The 7,702-nt window shown below is 47.1% G+C and overlaps 1 protein-coding gene across 1 annotated transcript in view; it reads right to left on the bottom strand.

Moving 5' to 3' along the window:
* OCLN (occludin) overlaps positions 1–5,227 on the bottom strand; it is a 61,299-nt gene extending 56,072 nt beyond the window's left edge. The window contains exon 1 of the mRNA XM_037738199.1: positions 5,095–5,227. The gene's annotated coding sequence lies outside the window, so the exon portion shown is untranslated. The remainder of the gene's footprint in view (positions 1–5,094) is intronic.
* Positions 5,228–7,702: the final 2,475 nt, after the last annotated feature.

Below are 7,702 nucleotides of genomic sequence, written 5' to 3'. Positions count from 1 at the left end.
TTTTTTTTTTTTTTTGAGAAGGAGTTTTGTTCTGTCACCGGGCTAGAGTGCAGTGGCGAAATCTTAGCTCACTGCAACCTCCACCTCCTGGGTTCAAGCGATTCTTCCACCTCAGCCTCCCAAGTAGGTGGGACCATAGGCGCGTGCCACCACGCCCGGCTAATTTTTTTGTACTTTTAGTAGAGACGGGGTTTCACCGTGTTGGCCAGGATGGTCTCAAGGTGCTTACCTCAGGTGATTCCCCACCTCAGCCTCCCAAAGTGCTGGGATTACAGGCGTGAACCACCATGCCTGGCCCTTTGGTAAAAATTTCAACAAGAGCTAACAAGCTATCCCAAATTTTATTCACTGAAATAGTGCTCATATCTAGGAATAATATGGCTATCAAAAATAATAAAACGTGGCTGGGCGCGGTGGCTCACACCTGTAATCCCAGCACTTTGGGAGGCTGAGGCAGGCAAATCATGAGGTCAAGAAATCGAGACCATCCTGGCCAACATGGTGAAACCCCATCTCTATTAAAAGTACAACACAAATTTAGCCGGGCGTGGTGGTGCGTGCCTGTAGTCCCAGCCACTCGGGAGGCTGAGGCAGGAGAATTGTTTGAAATCGGAAAACAGAAGTTGCAGTGAGCCAGGATCACACCACTGCACTCCAGCCTGGCAACAGAACAAGACTCTGTCTCCAAGAAAAAAAAAACACACCTGAAATTTATATATCACGTTCTAAACTACGTGCCTCTCCAGGAGGGTGACTAAGATCCTTAAAGATCTAGAAAACCTGGCTGGGCACAGTGGCTCACACCTGTAATCCCAGCACTTTGGGAAGCCAAGACAGGTGGATCATGAGGTCAGGAGATGGAGACCATCCTGGCCAACATGGTGAAACCCCGCCTCTACTAACACTACAAAAATTAGCTGGGTGTGGTGGCGCACGCTGGTAATCCCAGCTACTTGGGAGGCTGAGACAGAAGAATCACTTGAACCCGTGAGGCAGAGGCTGCAGTGAGCTGAAATCACACCATTGTACTCCAACCTGGTGACAGAGCGAGACTCTGTCTCCAAAAAAAAATTCTAGAAAAAATCGTGTGTTAAGACAAATGATTGCAAAAACAGGAAATGTTTGGCCTGGAGAAGTGAACGTTAGAAGGATCACTTCGGCATCCCTGAATTATCTGAAAAACTGTCTTTGTTATCCTAGAAATGATTTAAAAAAAAAAAAGTCCAAAAACCACAGGCTGATTTCATCTCAATGTTAGGAAGCCTCTCCCTCACCCTGACCCCACACCTCCTCCAAAAATAACTAGGAACAATTTGAGCTCATGCAATTTATGAAAAGCTTAAGTTATCTGATATTTTTTTGGAGACCAAACTGGAGGACTTCTAAGGTCTCTTTCAAAGCTGAATCTGTGACTATGCTTTAACGCCAACAGCCAAAGGTAAAAGAGGACCAATGCCCACACAGCAACATTAACAATTTGTACGTGTGTTGAGTGAAGGAAAAAATAAAGTGAGGAATGAAGAGGCCACTTATCACCTACATGAACTTACGTCAAGAGAGTGACAAAGACAGAAGTCAGACAGCTAAATTAGAGTCGGGGCAAAATGGAAGCAGCAGATCCTTGTTGAATATGTTAATATGAAAACCAGCATCTTGGGCTAACGATAAAATATAAAAAGTGTTCTCCCCCTTGACAATGTTTACTGACCAAAAGCTGTCTTTATCTGAGGCTGGGCAAGGTGGCTCACATTGTAATCCCAGCACTCTGGGAGGAAAAAGCAGAGGGATTGCTTGAGCTGAGAACTTCAAGATCAGGCTGGGCAACATAGTGAGACTTAATCTGTATTAAAAAAAGAAAATGCTTTGCTTTCAAATTAAAGAAAACTGTCGAAAAGTGAAAAATAAACTTTATTATATTTAAGAGAAGTCTGTTCCTTCTAGAGCACATGCAGTAACTGTCAATTGGCCTTTAAAAAGTTCTGCCTTATATTAAATGATTTATAGGCACATCATTAGCAAATTGTCTAAAAATTTGAAGTTAGGAAGATTTTTGTGATAGATTCTGTGTCAACAGTTGTATTTTTAATAACTCTTCCAGGTGATTTTTAAACACACCACATATTTTGAGAATTGTTGTCTACAAAAAAGGTGTCAATTCAAAATGGACACTGATCTTGCAGTTTCCTGTCTAGAAAGCCCAGATCCTTAATACAGCAGACACCTGTTGTTGAGGTTTCAGCTCAGGTGTCACCTTCTGGGAGGTGCCCTCTCACTCCAACACATGAAACTTGTTTTTTCAGAGAAAACTCCTCTCTGCCCTCATACCTAAAATTATTTTTTTGGGTATCATCTCCACCCCATCTGGAATGCCAGCATCCCAGGCATCAAATGTCTATTTGACCATCGTTTACATCCCTAGTCCCCAGAACTAGCCCTGGCACAAAGTGATTGTCAATGAGTACTCAATTAATAAAACCAACAGTCAATGATTAGAGTTGGGATTTCAATCCAGCAGCGAATGCCTTGAAGTTCTTCACACAACACCCAATAGATGTATTTTTTCCAACTTCAGTTTGTCAAATGTAATTAAGTGCTTAGAATCTAAGAGAAGGGAGAAAAATAAGGCAGAGCAGTCTGAAAGTCACCTGCAAGCCTCTTAGAAAGGCAGAATCCCAGGCCCCACTCCTGACCTCCCAGTCAGAATCTGTGTTTCAACAAGACCCCTAGGTGACTCATACCACAGCCAAGACTGGAATTACTGGGTTACAGAACAGCAACAAGCCTAGAGGTTAAAACAAAAAGCCTAATAGAAATCTGCATGGTCTGTTTATTCTCTTATTTCTATAAATAATTTGATGAAAAAAGTCTATTAATATTCCAATCAAGTAAGCTTCAAAACGCAACTGAAGAAAACTTCCCTCTGGGAGGTTCCTGGGAAGGTGAAAGATATTACATCGGTTCATTTATGTGGTTAAAAGTAATCTATTATTTTGAAAAGGCAGTAATTCCAACACTACCTTTAGAAGAAAACAAGAATTTTACCTTGACATCAAGCAAAATGTGGGAAATCTTTTATCAGGCGATAGGTACCAGTCAATGGAGAAAAATCCCCCAAATCTGGCTGCGGAATATCAAGGACCGCTGCTTCTGATATTCCTTCCCTGATTAGCTGAAGCAGTTTGCAAGCAAGCCCACCTGCAACGTTTCCCCCACAGCGTAAAAGTGGAGTTCTGCTAAGACCTGCCTTTTACAGGTGTTGGGATGACTAAATGACAAAATACAGAATGCTTTTAGCATAGTGCCTCACGTGCAGGAGGCACTACCCATTACTTCCTGAAATGACCTGGAAGCTGCCGAAAGGTGGAGAACCTGTCTTACCAACCTCCCTATCCTCCTCTCCATCACAACAAAGGAGCCCTAATAACTAAATAAATTGCAAAACGAAAAAAAAAAAAAAAAAAAAGCGTTGCTTTGTCTAAGGAAATATCTGTGCCTTCTCCCGCCCCTTAAGATGTCTATTTTAAAGCACCACTAAGAAAATATTCAGAAAGGCCGGGCGTGGTGGCCCGCGCCTGTAATCCCAGCACTTTGGGAGGCCGAGACGGGGAATCACCTGAGGTAAGCAGTTCGAGACCAGCGTGACCAACAGGGAGAAACCCCGTCTCTACTAAAAATACAAAAATTAGCCGTGCGTTGCAGCAGGTGTCTGTAGTTCCAGCTACTCTGTAGGCTGAACAGAAGAACCGCTTGAACCCGGGAAGGCAGAGGTTGCAGTGAGCCAAGATTGCGCTACCGAACTCCAGCCTGGGCGACAGAGCGAGACTTCGTCACACACACACACACACACACACACACACACACACAAAAACCAACTCATATGTACAGTGCAAAAGAACTATTGTTACACTTGGGAATGCCTAGTTTTCTATCACAGCAGGAATCACCCTAAGTGCATTCCTGGGAAGCGTTTCTCTTTTCCAGGGATCCCAATAATACACCTGTTGTCTCAGGACCACACACTAATCTGCCTGGAAAGCCGCTGCCTCCTCGCCGGCGATAATTTCCCAAGCGGGAAGTGTGGCCAGCGAGCTCCGGGTCCGGCCTGAGGATGCCGCGGTTCTTCCTTGGGCGGGGTGGCTTCACCGGGAGCGCCAGAGGCTCGGCGCCGCTCCCAAACCCTAGGCGCAGAGGCCATCTTGGCCCTCGACCCCCACTTCCCGCAGGGTTCCTCCGACGCAGGCAACATGGCTGGCGCGCGGGGTCGCTTCTGCCCCGGAGGTCCCCAAACTCCGTGGCCCGGCGGGGCACGGATCCCGACGCCCGTGCGTCCCGCGGCGCACCTGGGCAGCGCGCGCCCGCGTTCGCCCGGCAGGCACCGCCCGTAGGCAGTTCCGCCCCCCTGACGGCAGCCTTTTGGTCACGGGTGAGAATCCGAAGCTTGAGCAGCTTCCCTAGAAGTCCAGCCTCACTCGAAATTAACTCCCCGCCCCCCAGCTTAAATCGACGCGGGTTCACACAACTCCCAACAAGTGGATTCGAAGTAGCCAGTGTGGCCCACACTGTCACTCCCGGAATATTTCACAGATTGAATCCAGCACCCCTCTTCCCAGGATACCCAAAGGGGTGAGGTAGGGTGGGGGCAGAAGGGATGAAATTCCCCACTAGGATCTAAGTCGCCGGGGCCAGCAAACAGCCCCCAGCTGCAGCCTCCGGCTTGGTACCCCCTCTGCATGAGGGCCGCCCCGGCAAAACGGCAGTCCCTGAGCTGATGCAGGAATGTCCTGCCCCAGAAAAGTGAAAAGTTGCCCGCGCTGCCGGGGCACTGCCAGCTTTAAGCGTTTCCGAGGAATAAAGTTTGATCGGCGGCTTCAAGCCGCACCTCTCCCGGGGAGGCGGCCTCACAAGTTGGTCGGCACTGCTCTCTCGGCAGATCCGCGCCTCTCCGGTTCCCACGAGCCCCAGCCCGGGGACGAAACTGCCACCGAAACCAGCGCGGGGCGTTCTCCCCCGCCCGTCCCCTAAGAGAGGCGCCGCGGTCCCCCCACGGGGACCCTCGGACTCCCGTGCGCCCCCGGCACCGCGCCCAACACTCACCCACTGGCCGCAGCTGGGCCAGACCCACCGGGGGCCGCCGGAGCCAGGGAGCGCGCTCACCTGGCGGCTGCACCTGACGCCGCGCCGACCGCCAGCGCACAGCCGGGGACAGGGCTGGGGACGTCTCAGCTCTCCTCCCGCCCCTCCCCCCATTCGTCTCCCTCCTCCCTACACCCGGCCCTGCCCCCGGGCATGCGCACCAACGTGGAGGGGGTGCGGGAGGCCCGCGGGCGCGCGCCTGCGAGTCCCACCTGCTACGTCCCGGACGGGCTCCTGGGCGCTCTGGCCCTCGCTCGTGGTTCCAGCCGCCTCCGCCGAAGGAAGCGGGGAAGGAGAGGTGGGCGCGGGAGTGAAGATGTGGTGTGTCGGACTCCTCCCTCGGTGACCCATTCACCTGAAACTCGGATGGGAGGGGGCGGGAGGACGCAGCCCTGCTCCCCACACCCTGCCAGCGCGCTGTTAAAGGAACCGCGCAGCGTTCCGGCCCGAGGGGCGGGGCGCGGAGGAGAGGCGCGCGCTCCCAGGGGCAGCACGGGTGGGGGTCTCTGACCACCTCGGGGCGCTCTCGGTGCTCTGCCTGCTTCGGTTGGAACCTCGTGGTGTCTGACGGGGAGAGGCAGAACAGGTCCGGAGGGGACTGTTTGCTCCGGAAAGAGGGTCCAGACACTCAGCACTTTGCTAGGAAAGGCACGTCCTCCTGGGACACTTTTCTGCTTCCAAAATTTGATTAAACTGTTGCTGGAAAAAGGCATCCAGATGTGTTGCTCCAACGAAAGACTCCTGGGAAAATTTCAAAAATCGTGTGTAAATATTGGCGCTGTTTCTGAATCTCTAGATTCAGAATAAGACAATTACTTAGGAGGGTTAAAATGAATGTTAACTACTGTAGCTATTGGTGTCAGTCAATTGCCATCCAGCAGGCTAAAGTGCGTAATAGAATTTACACATCACCACCTCAGGGTCCTCTCCTGCCCACCCACTCCCAAATACAACTGGTTCGTGATCGAGACTCTGCTCTTGGGGACGGGGAGATTTAAACTATTCTGGCTCTTTGCCCTAAGAAAAAGTACCTTATACATTGTTTACCAAGCTGTAGTGCTTTAAGAACACGATTTAAAAAGCAAAATAAACTTGGTTTACTTTTTTTTTTTTTTAAGAAAACGAAAAAGCACCTTAGTTCTGTTTGCTGTGTTCTATTTCTTGATCTGGATTCTGGTTCCACAGGAAATTTCATATTCTGCACTTAACACTGTGTATACTTTTATGTATGTTTGTTGTATTTCAACATATTTTTTAATTGCACTCTAGGATGTGGCAATTATAGTTCTTGGCATTTAACTGTCTGCATTGAAAACGAACTTTTAGGTTTCTTAAATCCTGGTTGTCTTTGTGTTCCAGTCTGGAATGTCAGCATTGCTAATAAATTTCTATCCAATCCCATCCACCTCTCTACCTTTAATTAAATGGTTAGAGATGTGACTCTCCCATACATTAGATCTTAAGGCACAATTCATACTTAAGGTAGTAAAAGCACTATATAAATATGAGGTATTTCAGATGATGACAGCTTTAATGGGTAATTAATTTAATTGGTATTTTTTTTCGTGGAAGTCATTGCTACAAAGGCTTTAATATGACTGTAGTTTTTGAATGATGCAGTTTAAATTGGTATTGTTAACACTAGGGAAGTCAGGTTAATCCTCTTAATGTTCCCTGTCAGATTACTGAAATCTCCTAACATTCCACTTGGTTTATAATTAAACAAGGGAACATTTCCTAATACTCTCAGATTTGTAAACACATGTCTATTATTTCATAATGTATTTTGACATGTTCTGAAGAGGAGATCTGAGGAGTTTTTTTCCACTTTAGAAAAGAGAGTTCACATGCCATAAAATTCACCCTTTTAAAGGGCACGTACAATTCAGTGGGTTTTAGTATATTCACCAGATTGTACAACCATCACTACCATCTAATTCCAGAACATGTTCATCACCCCAAAAAGAAACCCCATGCCCATTAGTAGTCACTCTCCATTTCCCCTCCCCCCATCCCCCAGCAACCACTAATGTACTTACTGTCTCTATTAATTTGCTTGTTCTGGACATTTTATATGAATGGATAATACAATATGTGGCCTTTGTGTCTGTCTTCTTTCACTTAGCATAATGTTTTCAAGGTTCATCCATGTTGTAGTATGTGTCAGTACTTCATTCCTTTTATATCTGAATAATATTGCATTGTATCAATGTATCACATTTTGTTTAATCATTCATCAGTGGTTGGACACTTGGGTTGTTTTTCCCTTTGGGATACTATGGATAATGTTACTATGAACATTTGTGTACAAGTTTTTGTGTGGCCATATGCTTTCAGTTCTCTTGGGTAAATTAGGTTTTTAAATTAAACTTTTTATCATATTTTAAAATTTTTATTATTTATTTATTTATTTTTTGAGACAGGGTTTCACCATGTTGGCCAGGCTAGTGTTGAATTTCTAGCCTGGACCTCAGGTGATCTGCCCACCTTGGACCCCAAAGTGCTGGGATTACAGGTGTAACTTTTTGTCATTTTAAGATAATAACGTATGCATATCATGTTATTTTTT

The sequence above is a fragment of the Cebus imitator genome, unplaced genomic scaffold (genome assembly GCF_001604975.1).
Source record: "Cebus imitator isolate Cc_AM_T3 unplaced genomic scaffold, Cebus_imitator-1.0 Scaffold50, whole genome shotgun sequence".
Taxonomy (NCBI): Eukaryota; Metazoa; Chordata; class Mammalia; order Primates; family Cebidae; genus Cebus; species Cebus imitator.
The sequence above is the reverse complement of the archived record's forward strand: the minus strand, read 5'-3'. Positions and strand labels throughout refer to the sequence as shown.